Consider the following 25,076-nt stretch of genomic DNA (forward strand, 5'->3'; position numbering starts at 1 on the left):
TCTTTGTGGTGAGCTTCCTATGGTGAGGTGGAACATCCAGCTCTTTTCACTTTTGTGTCTGGAAATTATTATTGCAAGAATGTCTTTCATTTTTCTTAAAACCCATAGATGAGTGAGACCATTCTGCGTTTTTCTCTCTCTCTCTGACTTATTTCACTCAGCATAATAGATTCCGTATACATCCATGTATAGGAAAATTTCATGACTTCATCTCTCCTGACAGCTGCATAATATTCCATTGTGTATATGTACCACAGTTTCTTTAGTCATTCATCTGTTGAAGGGCATCTTGGTTGTTTCCAGAGTCTTGCTATGGTAAATAGTGCTGCAATATAGGTGTAAGGAAGGGGTTTTTGTACTGTATTTTTGTGTTCCTAGGGTATATTCCTAGGAGTGGTATAGCTGGATCATATGGGAGCTCGATTTCAAGTTTTTGGAGGAATCTCCATATCGCTTTCCATAAAGGTTGAACTAGATGGCATTCCCACCAGCAGTGGATAAGAGTTCCTTTCTCTCCACATCCCCGCCAACACTGTTTATTCTTATTCTTTGTGATGTGTGCCATTCTCTGTGGTGTGAGGTGGTATCTCATCGTTGTTTTGATTTGCATCTCCCTGATGATTAGTGATGTGGAGCACTTTTTCATGTGTCTTTTGGCCATTTGTATTTCTTCTTTGTCAAAGTGTCTGTTCATTTCTTCTCCCCATTTTTTGACGGGATTAGATGTTTTTTTCTTGTAAAGTTCTGTTATTGATGAATGTTACTTCGCATGATACTCTTCAGACACATCCATGTGGAAAGAACAAAGTGCAGGGCACTTACCTTGTCTATGAAATACCTGTTTTTAATCTGTGGCATCACACATGCTCTTCTAAACTCTGGCAGAAATAATCCTTGAGCACAGAGCAAGGAGTAAGCCATAAGTAGATCTAAATGTGACCTATTTTTCAATATTAATCATATGTATATTTACATATAAAAATCCATCCAGTTTAATATCATGTAATTCCCATTGGAAAGATATTATTATTAAAATTTTTATAACAATGTTATGATTCCTTTGACCAATATATTAATGTTTAATCTTACTTATTTTTCTATAAAGTTATCAATTCTTAGAAGAACATTTTTATTTGTATTTGGGTGTGGGTTTGGTCACACATACATTATGAAAAGTAAAGTCATCTCATTAAATTATATATATTATATGCATTCATACAAGTAATTTAATATTTTTTGCTGGATAAAACCTAAATACTTGCCTTGACTCAGTAAGGGGAAGTGGGATATAAGTCAAAATAATTTGTGGGATCTAGGTATAATCAACAATAAGACTCAAATGTTTGTAGGATGCCCACTCTCTTAAAAAATTGTTATCATAATGAATTATATATGCATGCTTTTAAAAATAATCCATTTTCCTGATATTACATTAAAGTAGATTGTTGCTATTGTATTCATAACTTGAGATGTGATATTATTGAATATCTCTAAAATTATTAAAATGTTAATAGTAGTCTCCAGAATATCTGAGAAAATATAACACTTGGAGAGAGAAGCTTAGACATTACCAGAATTTGTAAGGCACAAACTAAGTTGTTTTAAAAGATTAAAGTAATTTTACAAATATATGCTACTCATAACAAACATGAATGGGTAATCATTCTATTCTGCAATACAGTTCTTTGAGTAAAGTTTATACTTCTGGTATCAATTCTGGAACATGGATTTCCTTTAATCTATTTATAATATCCATTTATCTTGTAAGGCTGCTTACATAATTCAACATGACCATAATTTCAGGCATTTTAGTTATGGGTATATGACATCTAGTTGCTAGGTAAATGCCCATAAAATCAATCTTTCATGCTTCCTTTTAGCCATTTATGCAAGTCATCACTTTATAAAACTACAATTTTATATTTGCCAATGTTGTAAATAAAATTTCTCCTGTTCATTTCTTAATTTTTATTTCTAAGTATTTGTCCTTTCACAAATACCAAGGTTGTATCTGTTGTCTAGATTTCTGAAATCTAAACAACTATTTTAAATGTAATTTAGTAACAAAACTATGGTTATTTTTGTTTGTTTTTTGTTTGTTTTTACTTTGTATGGTGTGAGTAGTTAGTAAATGCTCAAATGCCCAATGTAGTAAAGTGTTCCTAAATTCTGTGATATCCTATTCATGAGTATAACCCTGCTTTTGTGATATCTACAGTTCTCTAAGCATTCACTGTATTGTTCCTCATTCTTTCCATTGACAGTTTTATTTTATTAGTAATTATAATCCTTGTAGATTTTTGGTATTTTTATTTTCAAACAATGAAAACACATTGGCAGCTTTACATATCTATTCTGTGATCATGTAATCACATTTTTAATAATCAACTTTGAATTTGTTATTGGAAAACCTATAAATTTATTTTCTCTATATACATTGTATTTTCTTCCTTTTATCTTCTAACCTCTGTGCTTTACTATAATAGAGTTTGTCCTTTAGCAAAATAGATTCAACAGTTTTGATGGACTTTTATATTATACTATTTTTAATTTTTGAATTATTTTGTTCTGAAGATACCTATCACTTTTAAATTTTCCATTAAATTACAATATAATTTACAATAAATTGCTCTTTATCATTTTGTAAAGCTGTTGATATATTTAATGTTTCTACTTTTCTGGAATCTGCTAAACTGTGTGGTACCATGTACTTCTCTGAAAGGCTACTGTTGAAACTGTAAGCAAATACTTCTCAAGCTTCAGCAAACATCAGTTACAGCTCTCATGACCTCATCTGTCAAAGTGTTATCTCAGTTACACAAAAACTTCCATCTACATCAGAAATCCATTAACCACTGATCCTAAATAACTGAACTAGCATAATGGATGGCTGAGCTGCTGCTTCAAATTGGTGATATTTTATAAGGCTGACTAAGCAAGTATGTAAGACAAATAGAAACAAAACTAAGATGAAATTAGATAGAGAAACCATAAAAATAATAGAGAAAATATTTCTGAGACTATAAATTGAATGCAAGCTGCCTTTAGAATACTGAATTCTTTACTTTACTATGTATATGGAAGTGTATTATTTAAAATAAAAGCACAGGGGTCTGGAGAGATAGATCAATATGTAGGGCATTTGCCTTGCATGTAGCTGACTCGAGTTTGATTCCAGACATCTCATATGATCTCTCGAGCCTGCCAGGATTGTTATCTGAGCTCAGAGCCATAAGTAACCCCAGAGCATTACTGGGCGTGGCCCCAAAAAAGGTATTTAAAAAAATAAAAGCAAGGTCATTTTATGCTTTACAGATATTCTTTTGAAGTATACATTTCGATATACACTTACATCCACACATATATTTTACATATACATAAAGAGGTACGTATACATGTATATCCCACAAAATCCTTCATAAATGCACGTTTTACATCCTCATTTAAAGAAATAGAAAAACTGAAGCCCAGAAACATGAGTGATTCAACTTTGTTCACTTAAGCTATGCAGTGAAGATAAGAATTGTTTTCAGACATCCAGATTCCAAAAGCTAGGCCCTTAATCAAAACTACAGTTCCATTTTGAGGACAATCATTAGCAAAACAAATTAAAGTAAAACACATTTCATATAATCTTCATTCAAAATAAGGGATAAAACGTGACAATGCATGCATATCTTTTTATTAGAAATAACTTAATTTAAAATTTTGATTTTCAAAGATTGATATATTTCTGTAATTATTACAAAGTTTGATATAATAGTGAAGTTTGCAGTTGTATATTCTAGTACAATCGAGCATTTTATAAAAAAGAGCTAAAGGGCTGAAGGGATAACATAGTGGTAGGACATTTGCCTTGCATACTGCCGACCTAGGACAGACCCTGTTTCAATACCTGGCATTCCATATGGTCCTGCCAGGAGTGATTTCTGAGCACAGAGCCAGAAATAACCCCTGAGCATTACTGGGTGTGGCCGAAAATCAACCCCCACCTTAAAAAGAAACATATATTTTCATGTGCATTGAAGTAAACTGTTTTAAACTAACATTATATTAGTTCTAAACTGATGAATAATCTTATGTGTTCATGTAGTATGGATATTTAGCATAAGACATTAGTGTCGGTCTTAAGGTTCTGGTCTGAGGTAAAACTGGGTTTGATTCACTGTCCAATCTCATCAAATATAAATAATTTATATTTTTATTTTCTGTCCTGTTTTTAATATGCATGTAAACAAAAATTATTCCCAGAAAAATTTTGATAATTAAATTATCAAATGCAAATTTCTTACTTATTGGCTTAAATAACCAATAAACAATATACATTTTGTTATTGATTGCAATTTATTGACCTATATGGGTGACATAATCTGTGTGGTAAAATAAAAAACATAATAAAATTTGTTTTTGCTTTAATTTTACAATATGTTTGAATTTGGATTACTTCTCGACTATATTTTGTAATTTGATCTTAACTGAAACCTGGTAAAATACTGTCAAATAATATTAGCAAAGAAACTAGGTGATTTATAACAATGGTTATTTTGGAGAAATCAGGTTTTCTGCAAGTATTCACATGTAAATCATTTACTTCTAAATTCCATATTTACTTTTATCCATAGAAAAATAGCTAACAAACAGTGCATCAACATAAAGATTTTATTTAAATAACTGAATTATAACTATAAAGGTTTGATAATTAAAAATCATTCAATTTTTGAAATTGGTCTAACAGAGTAAATTCATTTCATCTTTTTAATTAAACTGGGCAAAACTAATTATGTTATAAAATGTATTCAAAGCCTACATATTCAGTTGCTTACTTTTAACCTAAAGGACAAGAATTACATTCACAGAATTCCAAGAATATTTGATCCAATAATAAAAAAAGTGGTTCAGCTAAACTGATATATAAAATTCATAACAATAGTAACATTAAGTGTATAATATTCAAACTAATTTTATAGTTCTGTCAAAATTGAATAATAGAATGATGAAGGTTATTTTTAGTTCTAGTAGGAATACTTAAATCCAAACATTTATCCCCAAAACCAACTAAGTCTAATAGCTTCCCCAATAAGTACTCTTTATGGATGTAGTTATGTAAACTTATTGTTTTAAAATTTTATATAAGGATTCAAATTTGAATTAATAAATAGACAAATATAGACTCATGGTGTTGCAGTTATGCACATGGTCTATCTAAACTATGTATAATATGCTTTGTTTTACATAAGTTACAGTAATAATTACAGGTAGTATCTTCCAACCTCAGTAAATAAACACATTTTTATAGTAACAAGAATTCAGTAGTGTAATTGTTCTGTTATGACTTTTGCTTGAGGAAACACTTTTAGTAAAAGCAGTATGCTTCACTTTTATTAAAATATATTTATGTATCTCATATATTTAGTTTTGTATTGTTTTATTTTCTTTGTACTCAGGGTTCACCCCGGTAGGGATCTGAGTCCAGATGTGCTGGCAGGGAATCAACCAGTTTCATGCTTCAAAGGCAAGTGCCCTACTAACTATATTATGTCTTCTAGATCTAACTGGATAACTCATGTTTTCTTCTTAGTTTAGAGAATATTCTCTGATGTTATTAAAAAGGTTTTATACATTTTATGTTTAGAAAACATATAGAAGACTACTTCAAACAACTAAAGAAATAGAATGCATAGGGCAGGAGCTATAGCACAGCGAGTAGGGCATTTATTTGCCTTGTAAAATTGCCCTACCTGTATTCCAACACTGGCATCCCATACAGTCTCCAGAGCCTACCAGGAGCATTTATAGTGCAGAGCCATGTGTAATCCCTGAGTGAAGACAGGTGTGGCCTTAAAGCAACAGAAAACAAAAAAAAACAGGAGAAAAAAATAAAGAAGCAAACTCCTCTCATCCAGGCACTTCTTTTGTCTTTATTTTTGTTTGTTTGTTTGTTTCTGTGCCAAAGCCACCAGCGCTCAGGAATTCATTCACTCCTGGGAGGCTGCGGCGATTGTGGGGGTGGACGGACGACATAATATGAAATTCTAGGTATTAAACCCAGGTAGGTCATTTACAGGGCAAATATCCTACTCATTTTGCGGTTGTTCTTCAACTAGTCAAGCTTGCCTCAATGACTGGAATATATGAGGTGAACAGTGGTAAATAATATAATTTTTAAAGCCGTCCAAAATTTAGAGTTTTATAAAAGTGCTTAAATATGGGCCTGAGCGATAGTTCAGTGGTAGGATATATACCTTACACTCTGTTGACCCAGGACAGTACTGGGTTCCATCCCCAGCGTCCCATACGGTCCCCCGAGCCAGGAGTGATTTCTGAGCACAGAGCCAGGAGTAACCCCTGAGCATCACCAGGTGTGGGCAAAAACAAAACAAACAAACAAAAAAGTGCTTAAATACAATATAGTTCAAGTAAAATTATAATATAAATTACTGGTTTATTCTTATGCTATTCTTAATATGTACACAAATATGTTAAAACTTAATAGAGGAAACTTTTCCATATATTATTATGACAGCAACTTTAGAGGTTTGTACCCTTTGCTTCTTCATGATTTCTTCTTCATGTTCCAATGATACATAGACTAACAAGCTCTTTGTGAAGAGTTTTTGGGCCACACCTAGCAATATACAGGAGTTACTCCTGGCTCTGCACTCATCATCACACTTGGAAGTGCTTTGTATCATATGAAATACTAGGGATAGAGGTTTGGGTTGACTGCATGTAAGACCCTGTCCACAGTACTCAGGCTCCTTTTTGTTAAATATTGTGTGAATTAAATAAACACAGTGTGTTCTGTAAAACAAATTTTATGTCCTACAAAACAAGGACTTTTTAGAATTCAAAGTTTCCTTCTTTTTGCCTCAAAGTACCTCAAAATCCCCAAAATGTGATATACTATGTTCAACCTATTTTGCTTGAATCAATAAGGATAGTCAAGCTTACAGGTGTTAAACGGCTTTGGGGGAATTATATTTATTTACTTAATATAGCAGACTTTACTAAACATATTCAATGTTCAAAGAGAAACTTATTCATTTTTTGAAGTGCATTGGAAATTGTTTTTCTAAAACAGGAGTAAAAATGTCTGCATGTTCTTGAACAATATGATAACATAAACAACAAACAAATAGGAATGGATTATAATTTAACTACAAGTATCCAGAAGAAAAATAACAAATATAGAAATGATCATTATCTATTGAGCTACTATAGCAAAATAAGACACCACATTTAATGCTTTGGACAAAAATAAGTGATTTAAAAAAGAATATGATTAGTCTTGTGAACTATTATTAAAGATCTATTCAGCAAGTTAGGTATATATGTAATAGTTTCTTTAGTAGTTCACGATAGAAATGATGAAAGACAGTGCTAAAACTTTGCACTAAATTTAAAGTTAAAATTTGAATTAAATTAAATTTACATGTATTAAAATTAAAAACTAAATTAAGATATCATAGATATCTTGTTTACTAAACTTATAACAAAATGTTTAAGTATAGAGACAGGTGAAATAGTATAGTGGTAGGGCATTTTCCTTGTGTACTGCCTACCCAGAAGAGACCCAGTTTGATCCCTGGCATCCCATATGGTCTCCTAGACTGCTGGGGGAGATTTCTGAGTGCAGAGCTAAGAGTAACCCCTTAGCGCTGCTGGGTGTGGCCCCCAAAGCAATCAATCCATTAATCAATCAATAAAGTTATTTTTGGGGGGTGCCACACCCAGGGACACTCAGGGGTTACTCCTGGCTAAGAGTACAAAAATCACTTCTGGCTTGGTGGACCATATGGGACTCCAGGATCAAACCCAGCTCCGTCCTGGGTCAGCCACATGCAAGGCAAATGCCCTACGGCTGCTCTGTCACTCAGGCCCCAACAAAAAATTTCTGAACTCCTGTATTTGTGCTAAAACCAGATTAAATTGTTTCTGTTGTGTTTCTTTACAGATTTAAATTGACCTTTCAATATAGTTGGGCACATATCATATGTACTCATGTAATATTTTGTATTTTTATTGGAAGCATTAATTTATTAATTTAGAATGCATTTTAGATTTCCCAAATTTTAATTTTTTGAGCTTAATATCAAAAAGTGATTGCTTGATGAAAAATTTTTTTCAATTTACTATATCAAATAGTTCTTCATATTCACCAATTATATGTCTTCAGCTTTTTAGTTTAATTTTAGACCGAAATAAGAGGCAATTTGATATGAGACTATACTAGCTGTGCCAAAGACTCACTTAGCACTCTGCTTTCTGCTTATGGATCACTGCTGGTGGGGCCCAGCAGAACATTTGGAATACCTGATAATGGAGCCTGGTCAGGTCTGTGTGAGCAAGAACTTTATACCCTCTACTTTCTATGTCCTTAAATTATAATTTTAACTAGCATTATGATTTTTTGTCTGGTTTGGATAATACTGTTCATGCTTTTTGAATGAATTATAATTAAACAGTGTTAAAAAAAGAAAAACTAAAATTAATTGGCATATAACACATCACTCACAGCAGGGAAGTCTAATGTTAAAGAACACAATGTTTCTTTATCTATGTTTTTTTCCAAAAGCTTTGGATCTGAATTTTATCAAAACCAGAAAATCAGTGTGTCCTGGACAAACATTTCTACACTAATGAGTATTCCCTTTGAGACTGATTTAAAAAGACAAAGTAATATTAAATGAATTTTAAATATCATTCTACTTTGTATGTGTGTAGAAACTAATTTTCTTTAGTATTTAACATTTTTTGTAAATTGAGAGGGTATGTTTTAAAATAAGGGTCTTCAAACTTTTTAAAGTGGGGGCCAGATTACGGTCCCATAGAGAGCTGGAGGGCCGGACTATATGAGCTACTAATTCCTACTCACACTGCACATATCTTATATAAATAAAATGAAAACAATTTATAAATAAACAGATCACGCACCAGTATTTTAATGGAAACTGTGGGCCTGCTTTTGGCTAATGACACGGTCAATGTCCGGGTCCATATTTGTCACTGCCAGCCGTAGCAAGTGATGCAAGTGGGCATCAGTTAATTTTGATCTGGTTGGAGATTGCAGATGTTTCATTCTTTTTTTTGGGGGGGGGCACACCTGGCGGCGCTCAGGGTTTACTCCTGGCTATCTACTCAGAAATAGCTCCTGGCAGGCAGGGGGGACCATATGGGACAGCGGGATTCGAACCAACCACCTTTGGTCCTGGATCGGCTGCTTGCAAGGCAAACTCCGCTGTGCTATCTCTCCGGCCCCAGTGTTTCATTCTTGAAAAAGTCTGTTCACAGGCATAATTGCTACCAAAGATGGTTATCATTTTGAGTGCATGATTTCTGATATTTGGATATGTCTCAGAGGGGAGAGATGCATAGAAATTCAAAAGGTTACTTGTCTTAAGTGCGTCTTTCAGAGAGTCACAATTCTGCAGTTCAGCCAGTTCTATTTGGTAAATTGAAAGGATATTTTCAATCTCAACAGAAAATGGGTTTCGATAAAGCTGTATGTCCTGTTCATGGAGATGAAGCTCTTTGAATCTAAATTGAAACCCCTTTTGCAACAATTCCATTGGGAATGCAACCAATGGTTTGTCCTCTGACAGGTTTTGAATTGTTGGGAGATGACTGAAGTTTTCCTCCTGTACTTGTTTGATGAGAAGGCCTAATTTTACTTCAAATGATTTCACATGCGATGTCATATCACAGATGAGCTTCCCCTTGCCTTGAAGTTGTAGATAGAAACTGTTAGTAGCTCTGTTATATCTGTCAGAAAGGCAAGATGCCATTTCCATTCTGCATCATTCAGCTCTGGTACTTCTTGGTTTTTTGAAAGTAGAAAAGCGGAAGTAAGTCATAGAAACGTTTCAAAACTCTCCCTCTACTCAGCCAACGGACTTCTGTGGGTGGAGGCGGTTGATGTCATCCCTGAGAAACCGTGACACTGAGTGTATATGCTGGCAGGTATCTTAGCAACCAAACAGCGCTCACTGCTGGCGGGCCGGATCAGACTCCTCTGCGGGCCACATGTGGCCCGCGGGCCGTAGTTTGAAGACCCCTGTTTTAAAACATAGAAAACGGAAAGAAGTTTCATGATTGCCTAGTCCTGTCAGTAGAATTGAGGATGATATAATGACCAGGTGGCGAGGTCAATATTTTCTTTTTCTCTTTTCCTTAATTTTGGAGCCATACCCTACAATCCTCAGTGCTTACTCCTGGCTCTGAATTAGGCATTGAGTGTGGGGATACATAGGCATTAGATGAGGGCATCGAAGCACACAACCCTCCATACCATTGATCGCTCTGAGCCACAGGTTTACTTGTTAGCAGGTTGTTTTATGTGGCAACTGAAGTCATTTATAAAAATAAGGTGCTAATAAAGTTCTTTTTTTTTTGTAATAATGATAACTTCATTTAAGTCTCTTACTTAGAGTATACATTTCTAAACTTGAAAATACAAAATTAATATCATAACACCTAGGTAATTATAAATAATTTATACATAGATAATTAATTATATAATATTATAATATGCACTGCTTATTTGAATTGTTTTAAAATTATTTGGCTGGGAGGTTTAGGCTATACCTACTGAAGCTCTGGGTTATGTGTTTAGGGATCATTGCTAATGATGTTTAGAAAACCATAAGCTCTACTATCAAACACACTGACTGAACTTTCACATGACAAGTGTCTTTACTGTCTCTCAGTCTTGACATAAAATATTATAAAGAAATTATGGATATGTTTGACTAAGCATTGGTGATATAGTGAAAAGAAGATGTTGCAACTATATTGTTTATTCATTTCCTCCCTTTCTTTTTTATATTTTTAATTTAAACACCTTGATTGCAAATATGATAATAGTTGGGTTTCAGTCATTAAAGAATACCCTTCTTCACCAGCGCTTCATTCCCATCACCAATGTCCTAAATCTCCCTGCTCTCCACCCCCACACCCTCCCACCTTTACTCGAGAGAGGGTTTCTGCTTTCCTCATTCATTCACATTGTTATGATAGTTCTCAGTGTAGTTATTTCTCTAACTGCAATCACCACTCTTTGTGGTGAGCTTCATATAGTGAGCTGGACCTTCCAGTCCTCATCTCTTTTGTCTCTGAGAATTATTGCAAAATTATCTTTTATTTTTTTAAATGCATAAATGAGTGAGGCTATTCTGTGTCTATCTCTCTCCCTCTGACTTATTTCACTCAGCATAATAAATTCCATGTACATCATGTATAGGAAAATTTCATGACTTCATCACTCCTGACAGCTGCATAATATCCCATTGTGTCTATGTACCACAGTTTCTTTAGCCATTCATTTATTGAAGAGCATCTTGGTTGTTTCCTGAGTCTGGCTATTGTAAATAGTGCTGCAATGAATATAGGTGTGAGGAAGAGATTTTGTAATTATATTTTTGTGTTCCTAGGGTATACCCCTAGGAGTGGTATAGCTGGATCATATGGGAGCTCAATTTCCAGTTTTTTTAGGAATCTCCGTATTGCTTTCCAGAAAGGTTGGACTAGACAGCATTCCCACGAGCAGTGAATAAGAGTTCCTTTCTCTCCACATCCCTGCCAGCACTGCTTGCTCTCATTTTTTGCGATGTGTGCCAATCTCTGTGGCATGAAATGGTACCTCATAGTTGTTTTGATTTGCATCTCCCTGATGATTAGTGATATGGAGCATTTTTTCATTTGTCATTTGGCCATTTTCTTTGACAAAGTGTCTGTTCATTTCTTCTCCCTATTTTTGATGGGATTAGATGGTTTATTTCTCATAAAGTTCTGTCAGTGCCTTGTATATTTTGGAGAATAGCCCCTTATCTGATGGGTATTGGGTGAATAGTGTCTCCCACTCAGTGAATAGCTCTTGTATCCTGGGCAATATTTCCTTCCAGGTGCAGAAGCTTCTCAGCTTAATATACTCCCATCTGTTTATCTCTGCTTTTACTTGTTTGGAGAGTTCTGTTTCTTCCATGAAGATGCCTTTAGTCTCAATGTCATGGAGTGTTTTACTTAGGTGTCATTCTATATACCTTATGGTTTCAGGTCTGATATCAAGGTCTTTAATCTATTTGGACTTTACCTTTGTATATGGTCTTAGCTGGGGTTCTGAGTTCCCTTTTATTAAAAGTGGCTAACCAGTTGTGCCAACACCACTTATTGGAGAGTCTTTCCTTGCTCCATGTAGGATTTCTTTCCCCTTCATCCAAAATTAAGTAAAAATGTTATAATAGTAACAAAGGAAATATGTATATACTTAAATTACATGCAGATATGCAAGAATGTATATATTATAAAAGATAAAGCTATACTATTTTTGACATGGGAATTATAAAATTTATACTTATTAACTATATTCTGAAATTCAACTGGAGAAAGACTAGTTTTATACTAAAATAAATGTTGTTATTGCTTTAATTGAATTAATTAAATTCAAAGTATTATCTGTAACATTTAATTGTTGACATATGAAAGCTATATTTAACAGGGCACCAAGTAGTGGTTCTATTTTGCTAACCGAATGGACATCTCTTTTTCTTATAGACAACCTTCCATTCTAAGCATACCAGACAATAATTCTTTTATTTTGAATGGTGAACATGATAAAAATTCAAACTCTGGCATTTAACAGGGAGTATAAGTTCAAATTTAACTCACAGTGATCAGGCAAAGTGAAAAAAGAAGCAATTTGGAAGGCAAAAATTGAAAAGTTAATGGGAATTTTGAACTTTAAGTACTTCATTTCTAGTAGTTACAGTCTCTAACCTTTGGTTTTTATGCCCATGTTGCATTTGGAGGCAAACAGATAAGAATAAAAAACAAGGTAAAAACTGCAAGTAAATATTTATGGTTTTTAGATTTGTTCAATAGTTTTTTTAAAAATCAATTTCACTTATTCATTAATGTAGATATATTAGTTAACCAACTATTAAATATGAATAGGATTTACTTATAGATATGTAAATTTATATATATAGAAAGGTTACTTGAGGAAAATGACTAAATTTATCAGGATCTTGGATAATTAACAATGTGAGGAAAAACATAATTACAATTTGTTCTTAATTTGAGGGCAACATACACATTTTTCTCAAAGGCTACTCTTAGTTCATTGATTCATTCTCCTGGAGATGCTCAGAGAACCATGTGGTTTCAAAATACAATGTAGCCTTTTTATACAAGAAATACACATAAAAACTCTACAGTCTTTGAAATAAATGTATTTGCCTATAGGTTCTCAGAGATTACTCCTGTTGCTCACAAAACACTCTTAGTTGTAGTGCCCAGGTGACCAATTGTAGTGCTGAGATCAAACTAGTCAACCTTTTGGAAGGCAGTCACCTAAGCTTCTATACTCTCTCATTTTCTAAAACCAATATTTTATTATGTACTTACATGTTTGCTTGGTTTTATACTTACATGTTTGTTTGGTTTTATACTTACATGTTTGCTTGGTCTATAGGCCACACCTGGGGATACTAAAGGGATATTGCTCCTGGTAGACATGGGGGACCAAATGGGATTCAGAAGATCAAACCCATAACCCTGGTCAGCTGTAAGCTAGCAAATGCCCTACCCAGTGTGCTATCACTCAGGTCCCATGCCCAATATTTTAATGTAAGATTTGGAAAGGTAGCTAGCAGTCACAATTTGACATCATATATTGTGATAAGACGTTAAAAATAAGACAAAATCATATTTTCATAGCAAAACTATGAGTTTAGAGTTTATGCATACATTTAAAATTGATTTTGAGTCAAGCATTTATGCTATATAATCTATTTAACAAATGTTATCACTTTTACACAATGAGCAAGCTCATATGCCTTTCAGAGACCAGAAATTACATCATTACATGCATTAATGTTACGACAATAATAATTATAATGCCATTTTCTTTGGTTTAATACTATGATTTATGTGTTATGTTTTATTAGATTTATTATTTCCAGTTACTCTAAAAGGAAGCATTATTATCAATATTTTATATGTAGAAAAGAAAATGGTAAGATAATGTTGTTTAAAGACAATTTGCTCTGTTTATTGAAAACTGGAATTTAATCTCACTCTGTATAGTTAGAATTTCATATAATTTTGTCTCCTTTTATTATGTATCTATAAAAGTAGGTTAAAGGGAACTAAGATAAGACAAAAATGCTTTCTAAACTTTTAATTTAGTGTATTTGCCTCTAAATATTTAAGAAACTGCTAAAGAAATAAATAATAATACTATATAGCAAAACATTAATACATCATATATTGTATAACAAAGAGCATTAGCAATTTATATTTTAATATCTTATTAACATACTAATTTTCTCAATGAATGAATAAATTTTATAATCAGCTTCAATATAGCCTAATTGTTTTAATTCTTCAAATTTATTTTATAGGAAAATATAGTTTGTATTTAAAAATGTAAAAAGTATTTAGATAATCTTCAATTACACTTCTATTGATTTTTCCTATTCAATATATTTAATGGAGTATCAACTTACATGTAATGTGAGTGAAAATATTATTATACTAGCAATATTACATACAATTTAATGTATAAATTATTAAAATTATTAGAATACATAAGTGGATCAATCCCACTTCAGTTACTAGAAGATACATTAATTAAGTCACTTTAAAAAGACGTATTAAAAAAGTATTAAGAATCAAGAGTAATACAAGACCATTTATATTACTCATTTCTAATGTAAGAACAAATTTTATAAATATTCTATATACTTAGCTTAGTAATATTATAACCATTTTTATTAATTTGATAAATATGTTAAATAGATTTATTATATAATACTATCCATGTATCTGAATTCATCATTAATAGTTTTTAGTATAGTAATAGAATTGTCCAACCAAAATCTAATAAATTTCCCTTTCTTTTATTTGAGGTTATTTTTCTGCAGTTATTGGGTCCTGGAAACCACTTCAATTAATATCTATTCTATAAGTGCAGGCCTGACAGTTCAAGTTTAGTATAGTTAGACTAGCAATGAGATGGTGCTCTGACTAGTGGTATTGATGATCTGTGTAGAACCTAGACTGAACTTGGGCCTTTGAGATAGCCTGCTAATCCCAACTTGTTTTTAGACTATTTTATCATCTTAAAAAACAAACAACAAACTACAAAAAACAGCTATACTGAAACAATTAGCACTGTTTTATACTATACTGATCCAAGTTCACTAAGGCTTCTTTCAGTGAATTTTGTAGTATTAGCTATACATTTAGGTCTATAAATCAATAAGTATTCTTTTTTTCTTCTTTTTTTCTCCATCTCAAGGTAAATAATATCTATTTTCTGTATCACTATATATTATTATTGTGAACATTTCCAATCAATAGATAAATTTTAAATGATCTTTTGTGACTAAACTATATTAAAACACTTTTTAAAAAAAGGTTTTTCACATTATAACATTTTTTTTTTCTTTTTGGGCCACACATGGTGTCACTCAGGGTTTACTCCTAGCTATGTGCTTAGAAATTGCTCCTGGCTTGGGGGACAAAATGGGAAGCTGGGGGATTGAACTAACTTTTGTCCTAGGATAGTCGCCCTTGCCCCATATTATAGCATTTTATCAGTTCATTTTAATTATTAAACAATGCTATGATACATAAATATACTATAGTTAGTCTGTTTTATTACTTAACTTAATTTTCTTTGTTTTGACAAACAGGGTATTATGAATGACACTAGAATACATGTGCACAATTCAGGGTAACCAAACATTTGAAATATTTTACAGTTATTTATCTAATTGAAGAAAATTTTGCTCTTATGGCAATTATATGTTTAGCATTTTGGTCAAATGTCAGATTGCTTATCTAAAATATAATTTTATATTTCTAGTATGAGTTCCAATTTCTCTGTCTTTTAATGTATTGTTATCTTTCTATTATTACAATTATGTGATTATAAAATATTATATTATTGTTATTTTAGATCTGCTTCTTTCTAAGGGTTAAATAGTGTTGAATATGTTTCTCTGTGTTTACTTATTTTCTATACATAGTTTTACAAATTTAGTAAGGAATATTACATTTTAAACATAAGGATACAATTTACACATAAATTGTAATTACTATTTTATATATTCTGAGAAAATGTTATTTATTATATAAGATTTACAAATTATTCTAATTTATGAGTTTTAATTTACTGTGTTTTTGTTTGGGGACACGCCCTTCAGTGCTCAGAGATTACTTTTGCATCTGCATTCAGTGTTTATTACTGGCAGAAGTAAGGGGACTTTATGGGATGTCTTGGATGAAACTTGGGACAGTTATACAAATGGCAAAGGTCCTACCAGTTATACTATCTCTCTTGCTCCATTCTAATTTGGTTTTATGATGATATTTGAGGAAAAAAATGTTAAATTTTGTTGTTCATGTAGATATTTTATGTATTCAGAACTTTATGTGTTTTTACTGCAATGCCTAATTTAAGATATATTTAATGGATTTTTTAAAGAAGTTTTTACTACACTATTCCAAGTTTATTTATAACTTTTCTCACGCATGCCATAATACTTATTTTTACATCTAGGTTTATGAGTTCATATGAATTAACTTTTTATGTTCAATGAGGCAATTAACTTCATTGTGTTGAATATGCATATTCAATTATCTTAACACCCTTTGTTCAGTCATTTTTAGCATATTTATCTTTGCAATCTTTTAAAAAATATTCTTGTGGTCGGAGAAATAGCATGGAGGTAAGGCATTTGCCTTGCATGCAGAAAGTCGGTGGTTCGAATCCTGGCATCACATATGGTCCCCTGAGCATGGCAGGAGCAATTTCTGAGCATAAAACCAGGCATAACCCCTAAGTGTTGCCAGATGTGAACTAAATATGTATAAAATATATATTCTTGTTGTTGTTAAAATTTTGTTGTTTCAAATACTACTTGAAATCCCACCTGAACATAAATAACTGTACTTCAATTGTATATTATTTTGTAGAATGCAAACATTAGAATTTTTATTAAATCTTGTGAGAACTATTAAAATTTTTCTGTGTTAATATTTTTGTATAAATTACTATTTTATAGTAATGGTACACCTAATTGATAAATATTTTTAAATATCTACATGTCATTGAAATATATGTGATATTGAAGTAAAAGATCTTTGATAAAAATTAAAATCATGCAATTATGTTGAAAATCTGATGAAAAATACAAAATAAACAAGCTTATATGACTTAAAAATAAAAGAATAATTAGTCAATTTAATAACAACATTTGGAGTTTAACAATTTGGAATGGAAATGAATAAGAAAATAAAATGTCACATGCTAGAGAGAATTTCTACATGTAGTCCATACAAAGAGATTGAATAAAAGAGAGAAATAAACAGTTATAGATAAAAGCAAAGATAAATGTTTCTCATGAGTGTAAGTAAGCAATTGATGTGGTTTATATATATGATTATAAAGAATACTGAAATAGGTCTGTATGATGATAGAAAGTTTAGAAATAGACAAATGAGGCTTATGGGAAAAACTAGGCAAAGAAACTTAGCTTCAAGTTCATGTTAAAGCACAAGTACAACTTGTAAGTACAAGTTAAATTTCTGCAAAAGAAAATGCTGAAATAATCAGCTTCAAATTATGCCAATAATTCCACTTTAAACCTGTGCTTACATATAAACTGCTCATTTGATATGGAAATAGCAAAGAATACCAGTAAATATACGAAGTATGGTGCATAAATATAAGCACCCCAATCTAAACAATATTTAAAATAAATTTTGAGCGAAGTTCAGTTTGTATTCTCTCAACTTGTAGAAAAAAATACCAAAAACTTCTAATTATATATGATTTATTTCAAATTTTAAATTTAAAGACTCTGATCCTAAAATCTAAAATATATAATTTTGGACCAGACAAATAGCACAGCACATTGGGTACTGTCTGGAACACAGCTCACCTGGTCCAATCTCCAGCTTCACCTAAAGTCCTCTGAGCACTCCTAGGAGTGATCACTGAGCACAGAGTCAGAGTGAATGAAGCTCAGAGCACTACGCTCCAAAAGAAGAAATATAATCTTAAATATGAATCCTTTTTAATAATTTATAGAGTTGAGTTTCTGAAAAATAGTGAAACTATTAACTAAAATGTTGTACTATAGGTGCAATAAAATATACTAAGCTGGTGCAATATAGAATCACATACATAAAAGCCCTTAAAATTATGGTTACCTAATTTTTAATAGTTAATACTATGAAAATGTGATCTGTTCAGTCATTTTGATGGGTTTATTGAATATCTTTGATGGAAAAATGGGAATGTGTATCATTTGGGGTTGGAGAGTTAGTGCAACAGGTAGGGCAGGGTATTATTTTTGAAAACAATAAACCTAAGTTTGATTCCCTGCATCCCATAGAGACTTCTCAGTCCTGCATGACAGTAGTTATCCCTGAGCAGAATTGAAATTAAACACTGAACATCGTTAGGTGTGGCCCCCTAAAGTAAAACAACAACAAAAAGCAATGTGTTCTGCAACACACCATACACAAATATAATTTTAAATGTAAGATTAATAAAATATTAAATTTTAATAGAACATAACTTGGAAAAATAAATTACAAGGCATATCTTTATAAATTTACAGTCACTTAGGAATTTTTTTGTGTGGAACTTAAAAGTCTAAGTAATAATGAATATAATTAAATTAATTACTTCAATTCAGGAACAGCACATAGATTGCACACAATAAAAAAAGATTTACTCTGGGCATTAGACATATTACTTTAAAACATCACCAGGATTAATCCCTGAGTGCATAGATTGGAGATAGCCTGTAATAAAAAATTATCTTTTCCTAACAATTGTATGTATTTTTATAATCTGCATAATTGATTATGTGAAACATTTATAAAACAGAAAAAATAGTATAAACAGTATAAAACAGTCTATAAAAAGTGAGAACTAATAATGTTGGTAAGTAGTTTAGTCACAAAATATTATTCTCTGCAATAAACAAACTTGTTTCTAATGCAATTATATTATAATCTAAAAAAATAAAGTTTTAATGTTTTGTAAAAACAATGGGACCACAGAATAAATTAAATTTCCTACAGTTTTGTTAGGATTTTGAATTAACACAATTGTATTACAAAACTCTAGCTTCAACCACTCTCATTGTTGGGGCTTTAGAAATAGTACTGTAGTTAGGGCACCATGTTGCATGTGAACAGCTGGGGTTATGTCCCAGGAAACCAATGCCCTCTGCCAAGCTTGACTAGGAGTGATCATTAAAAACCAGTGGTTGTGAGCCAAAAAAAATTAAAAAAAAAAAAAGGAAAAATACTGTCAGAGCCTTTGAACCAGAATTTCACTTAATTTTTCTTAACAAAGTTAGACAACAGACATGAGAGCTGTACATATGTATATCAAGAGTAATAAACGCACACACACACATATATATATGTATATGTATATATAATTTTGAGTTACTATCTGTCATTCCACTAACTGAGTTCCACTTAAAATAGGCTTTATAACTTTAATAGAGAAATAAATGTAGACATATTCATACAACTTTATCCAATATACCAATAAATAGCAAAATAACTAAAGGCAAATAAATAATGAACCCCACAGATATGCTGTAGAATGAACAGAAAAATGATAAATTTGAAATTTGGCAAGACTGGTCTGTTGTGTTAGGACTAAAATTAGTCATTATTTTCACCATGGAACTGACTTTGCCAGAAGTATTACGAGATATATTCTCAAGTGCAGAATGCCATTGTATGAGAAAGAGTATATGAAAACATATTAGTTGTTCAACTATACATCTCTATATCTATAATATGTATTCTCTAATTGCTACATAAAAACAAATTTTTCAGAATTTGTATCTTTTTTGGATTATTCATTGTACAGTCATTATCTTATTAAGTGTTGTTGCTAAATAAAAAAAAGTTCTTATTCCTTTAATCATATGCAAACAATCTATCTAAAACTCAGGAGATTCTCAGTAATGTTTTTTTCTGTTTTAATCTAGTACTCTTGTTTGGTATGGAAACCACATCCAGAGATGCTCTGTGTTTATTTTACTCACTTCTATCACTCTAGAGGGGCCTGAGGAACCATATCCAGTGCTGCGGGTCAAATCTGGGAGGGATGTGGACAGAGAAAATTCCCAAAACATTGCATGATTTCTGTGGCTCTGAACTCTTTTGGGCAAGATGAATATTAATGCATTGTTTTTTTTTTTCTTCTGTCATTCAGCTTTATTTCCATGCTGGTTTTTAGCAGCTTTCCCAAAGAGCCACATGAGTGACAGTCACAGCAGGGGGGATGATGCCACTGAAAATAGCTGAAGCTGGAGGAACCAAGCTTTAACCCCACTGGGGAATCCAGGCAGGAGGAGACTGAGCATTGAAAGTTCAGGACAACAATGTAAACAAAAACACCTTAATTCTATGTCAATAATTGAAATATTATAAATTCATATAGTAAACTACTCTTTAATATTGATTTTTTATATTTCACAAATTGGGATAAGGTGTTTTTAATGTTAGGACTGAATGGCATCTTTAATACCTAGCATAATTACTTTGTTATTAGAAGTTCATAATTTTCATGGAAATAGGTATATTCACGATATTTTGGGGTGTGTGTATATATACGTATATATATATATATTTTGGGGTGTGTGTATATATATATAAAGAATGAAATAACAAATCACCCAAACTTTTCCAATGCATAGTCCTCCATAACTCAGCAATTTAGACCATAATTTGTGTATCTATGTATTCCAATGCATAGTCCTCCATAACTCAGCAACTTAGACCATGTGTATCTAGGCAATCTAAAATTGCCTCTTTAGTTAATTATAATAAACAACTTTTAAATGAAGTTTCTATCTTAGCCATCATTCAGTTTTAATGTCTGTGTGATTCATAGTGAATGGATAAAAATAAATCATAGTAGAGTCTAAAAATGTTTCTGTCTTAATGTAAAAGTAGTTCATTTTATTAAAAGAAATAAATCACTGAGACTTTGAAAAGAATAAGGCAAAAGTGTGTAAATCAATGTCTGCATATAGCAATGACTTCTGTGGAAAGATACGCGACCTAGTTAAAGTGCCTGCTGAGCAATTAGCCCATTAGTTTGATGAATGAAGACAGTAATTTGTGATGATTTAAGCTTCAAAATTTTATTTTTCTCAGATACATAGTTTGTTTTACTTTAATTATTTGGGTCATTGCCTTAATTCCCCATTTAACATTGCTTGTAAAAAGATCTTCTGATTTCTAAAATGTGGTCTTTTTTTAATGAAGTTCTTTCTACTAAGACTTTAACCTTTAAGCTCACCATATTATGGCACTATATGTAAATAGCTACCTTAATCATGACATTTGGCAAAATTCCAGAAATAGAGAGTAGTAGGAAAATAGTGAACTGGAAGGTAGTGGACTGGCATTTTTCTCAGTCAGATTTAAATGTATATTATCCTACAACATTTTTCATTTGGAAGCAAATTTTTTCTCTTTTGTTCTCCTTTTTCCATCTTCCTAATGCTCTCTGTCACTCTTCCTATACCCTTTCTTCTTCCCTTATATTATACTATAGAATGCATTTTAAAAATACTCAATTTTGCATAAATATTTGAAGTATTATATACTGGGTTATGTTTAATTCTTAGATCATATAATTGGTATTATATTAATATATGTTTTCTTTAATTTTATACATGGAATTTTAATTTTGTTTATATGCTTTAATTTAAAACATGTATCAATATAGTCAAAGTTGAAAATAAAAATTGAAGCTTAATTATTTGAAAATTGCAATTTTTGGGGTCTACTTAATATTCTCAGAGAATTAAAAGTGTGCCTTAAATTAAACATAATTTTGTAATAGCATTTTTGCATATTATTGTTCTCTAATTCTACTCTGCTAATTTGTTATAGTTTAGAAAAATCTTACTGATCTCACTTTTGTCTTTCTGATTGATGTTAAAGAACTGAGAACAGGAGTTTTGAATTAATTTTCATATTTAATTATTATCTAATTACAAATGATGAATTGACAGAAAGAATAAAGATGTCAAGCATATTAAACTAAATTTTAGTCTTAACTTAGCTAAATTTAGATTCTTTATCCTTATTATAAAAAGAATACCAGGATTTTGTAATATCTAGAATGATGCTTATGCTTCAGAGGTCTTTGATAATCACTTCAGTCTATTTTATTAAAGACTGGAGGCTTCTTTTAAGAACTTTAGTCTAAAAAAAGTAGAAGAAAAGTTTCATATTAGGTTTATTTTACATTTTAAATTCTACTATCTTTGATTTTCTTTAAACTTCTTTTTCATGGTCATTGCTCATGTTGATACCACTGGTTCTACCATTATCAGGACTAATAATTTTAATAATATTCAGTATTGTACAGTGCAACCTATACTCTTGACTTTTTGTATTTATTGTATAGTAAACTCAAACATAAATTCCAGAAATGTATTAATATGAATGAAGACATACAAACCTAAAAGACTAAAAATTTTAATTATTTTTCTTCAGCTCATAATTGAAGAATAACATTTCTATTTTCCTACATGTTCTTACATATTGGATTCTGTTTATTTATTGAATCTCATTATATAAGTACTTGTTTTTGTTAAATTTATGACTGTTATTTAGTCATTAATCATTTCCACTGATATGCAAGAAACTATGTAAAATAATAGAAAAATACTTAAGAGAAAATGTCTTCGTTCAAACTTATTTGAAATATTGAGTAATTATAGACTGAAGTTTTTACAGGTAACACATTATATATTTCTTTTATAATACATGATGAGGGGCCAGAGCGTTGGCGCAGCAGTAGGGTATTTGAATTGCACACAGCTGACCTAGGATGAACCACGGTTCAATCCCTTGGCTTCCCTTATGGTTCCCCAAGCCAGGAGCAATTTCTGAGCACATTGCCAGGAGTAACCCTTGAGTGTCACCAGGTGTGGTCCCAAAACCCAAATATAATAATAAAATTCACAATAAATTGTTATGCCTTTAACATTTCTCTGAATTCAATTCTGTTAAATGCAATTATAATTTTCAAAAGTTAATTTAGTTTAGGAGAAATATATGATTATTTTTAATCCTAGAAATTGGTTTATAATAAAATTGCTAACATAATTAATGCATAAGTAGATTTTTTAAATGAAGGTTTATTTGCTCAGTACACAAATCAATACAACTAGCACTATTATGACGAATATACAGAAATAGGCAGATAAAAATAAAACAATAATTTAGTTTAGAATGGAGAATCTCTTTAAATGTTATGTCAACATATTTCCAAGAAGAATATTCACTTCAGTTGATTATAATTTCATTAAATTAAAGAGTAATTAATTAATTGGAAGTCAGTTTGTGAGTTTTCCTTAAAAACAAAATTCCAACTCTACACTCCATGCTAGTTAAACACTATCAACTAAAATTTCCAAGTAGGTTCAAAAGGAGATGAAGTAAGAATTAGTTACCTTTTCATTTTTTCCTGGAACAGTGCAAAAGAAAATGATTACTCCAAATAGAGCAGGCAAACTGCTAAAATGGACTGATCTAGAACACTGGGGACTAATTTTAGTCTCAAGATATATTAAATGCTCATCCATTAATATGGAACATTTTGGTCCATGATTGTTTTGATGCTAACATAGATCCCAATTTGTTATAAGAACATGCTAGTTTTGCTTTTCTTTTTTTTATTTTACTTTTTAAATATATGTATTTTTAAAAGCCCGATATACTTCCACATATAAAGGCAGACTTTCCCAAGAAGAATTTACAGGATGTAGTCTAGTGTATGCCTGGTAACATGAGGCTCTTCACAGTAAAGTGTTGGGTCAAACTGAAGAAAGGTGTACTTGAGAGTATGGTCTAGTTCCATGATAGCAATCTGGTTTCCGCATAGGTAACAGTTGTTGGGTTCACTGAAAATGGTGACCATGTTTCTGTCGTGACACCCGTTGTACACCTCCATTACAAGTTGGTGAGGGTGTGTGATCATTATCATGGTTAACTGTTTCAGAAATATCTTGTGCAAATGTATAGCAAGCACCACGGGGTGAGATACCCTACTCTCCATTATCATCTGGATCTAACCCTCATGAATCATTGGGACCTTGTGTGGAACTTCTGGTATTCAATCCAGGGATCTTATATGATCCAGTGTATCAATGATGGGAGAAGCCACCCTGGAGGCAGAAAATCTGGCCATCTACTGAAGCTGTAAGTGGAAGATAATCAAATAGATCTGTAAAACATTTTTCAAATATTGGTATTTCCATACGTTTGGAGACATTCATCATAAAAACAATATACAAAGGTAACTTATTGACTTCCATGGTTTTCTCTCAATATTGTAATATGTTTTGCTAAAGCCACAAGGAATGTAACAGTCTCCACAGAATAATCACCTCTCTCTACATAGTTGCTCATGAACATAGATAATTTGTATCTGGTGATTTTCCTCCAATTCTAAAGAATTCCATAAGATCATGGAATTGACCATGCACACAGTAAAATGACAATGAATTTCTTAAACATTTGATTATTTTGTTAAAATTTCTTAAGCTTTTGATGCCATCCATAATGGTAATGTTCACTCTAGGTTCCAGGAGCTGAGACATGAAGGCCTGGAGACCAGAGATGCTGGACGGTGGCCTAAGTTAAATTCTAAGCATTAAAATTTAATTTAAAAAATTTTGTTTGTTGTTTTCCACTGTTCTGTCTCCGAAATCTCTTGGGAGTGGGCCAAAAGGGCCCAGAAAAATAGCACTCCCAGAGGCTCACCCAAGCGCCAGAGCACCAAAGAACTGTGTCAGACCATGAAAACCGCTATCCGCAGTATTCTGCAGAAAGGAAGGTCGCCTGTTTGTGACGTCAGGCTGGGAAAATCTATGCCCACCCAGTGATTCACGACTGTGAGTGTTGCCTGTGTGAGTTTTAGCACTATCCTGTCTCTGAAAGCTCTGGGAGTGGGCTGAAAAGGGCCCAGAAAAATAGCACTCCCAGAGGCTCCAGAAGAGTGCGGCCAC

General features: G+C 31.9%; 1 pseudogene; it reads right to left on the bottom strand.

Moving 5' to 3' along the window:
• Positions 1-23,760: 23,760 nt before the first annotated feature.
• LOC126026159 (serine/threonine-protein phosphatase 2A catalytic subunit beta isoform-like) lies at positions 23,761-24,545 on the bottom strand (annotated as a pseudogene).
• Between the last annotated feature and the right edge of the window lie 531 nt (positions 24,546-25,076).

This window comes from Suncus etruscus, chromosome 13, assembly GCF_024139225.1.
Source record: "Suncus etruscus isolate mSunEtr1 chromosome 13, mSunEtr1.pri.cur, whole genome shotgun sequence".
Lineage (NCBI taxonomy): Eukaryota > Metazoa > Chordata > Mammalia > Eulipotyphla > Soricidae > Suncus > Suncus etruscus.